General features: G+C 42.1%; 1 non-coding gene across 1 annotated transcript; it reads left to right on the forward strand.

The window, feature by feature from the left end:
• The first annotated feature begins 875 nt into the window (after positions 1-875).
• LOC142175011 (small nucleolar RNA R71) lies at positions 876-981 on the forward strand. Its single transcript, XR_012704208.1, has one exon. It is a non-coding gene; the product is annotated as a small nucleolar RNA R71 (small nucleolar RNA).
• Positions 982-1,278: the final 297 nt, after the last annotated feature.

A 1,278-nucleotide genomic window follows, 5' to 3' on the forward strand; every position in this document is an offset into this window, starting at 1 on the left:
TCCAAGTCTAAGTCTCTATATTTCATAGACTTACTGCCATCAGCTGCTTCGGGCCTTGATCTTTTGGATTTACCTGCGTGTCTGCAGGCAATGTCCCATGAGGATGATTATTCAAAGACATCAAAATTTGGCCCATCTGCACTTCAATATTCTTTATAGGTGACTCATGTGCATCTATCCTTTCACTCATTTTTGCATTTGACCCAATAACCTGTTGCATCATTGCCTCGAGTCTAGCAAACCCATCTTCCTGTCTCCCACTATGTTGCTGCTGAGGAGGATGAAAATCCTGCTGCTAATTTTGATTGTTATATCCCTGTGGCCGTTGGTATGGCGCCATATTATTGTGAGGTCGCATACCTCCCATATTTCCATTGTTGAACTGTGGCTGGACTGGCCTGTATGGCTGATTCTGTTAGTCCCAATTCTGACCACCCTGTCTCTGGCCCCCATAATTAGACACATAATTCATGTCCTCAGGGTAATGATGATGATCACTTTCTGCATTCCATTGGTTACCAATTGGCTGACTAATGCAAGATGTGCATAATCCCCCATTGGTAGTGTCAACAAAGTGTACCTGCTACTTCTGTCCTGACTCTTCACCTTTTTGGTGAGTATACTCATCTGTGTCATTAATGTGGCCATATTTTCAGCAAGAGTGTTGGATGGATCTAAGGGCACTGAGTGAACTACTAGAGTGATAGGTGCATTCCTGGTTGTCCACCCCGAATTCTGTGCCATCTTGTCAAGCAGGCTCTGGCTTTCTCTTCATGTTTTACTCAAAAATGCTTCACCAGCTAAAGCATCAACATTAGCCTTCACACCATCTATCAGACCCATATAAAATCACTGCCCCAACATCTACTCTGGAATAGCATGGTGCGGACATATAACCAACATTCCTTTGAATCATTCCCATGTTTCTTGCAGTGTTTCCATTGATTTCTATTTGAAGCTCAAAATTTCATCAATTTGCTGAGCAGTCTTATTGGATAGATGAAACTTATTCACAAATTGCTTGACTAACTCCTCCCAAGTCATGATGAAGTTAATGGGGAGTGAGTTTAGCCAAGTCTAGGCAGCTCCTGTCACCGAGAATGGAAACAACAACAACTTTATTGCTTCCTGAGTTGCGTTGGACTGTCTTTGAGTTTTGAATATTGACAGGAAATTGTTCAAGTGCTATTGAGGATCTTCAATGTATGACCCCGAAAATAGTCCCTTATTCTGCAACAAGTGCAACATGTTGTTCATTATTTGAAAAGATTCGGCCTG

The sequence above is a fragment of the Nicotiana tabacum genome, chromosome 20, assembly GCF_000715075.1.
Source record: "Nicotiana tabacum cultivar K326 chromosome 20, ASM71507v2, whole genome shotgun sequence".
Taxonomy (NCBI): Eukaryota; Viridiplantae; Streptophyta; class Magnoliopsida; order Solanales; family Solanaceae; genus Nicotiana; species Nicotiana tabacum.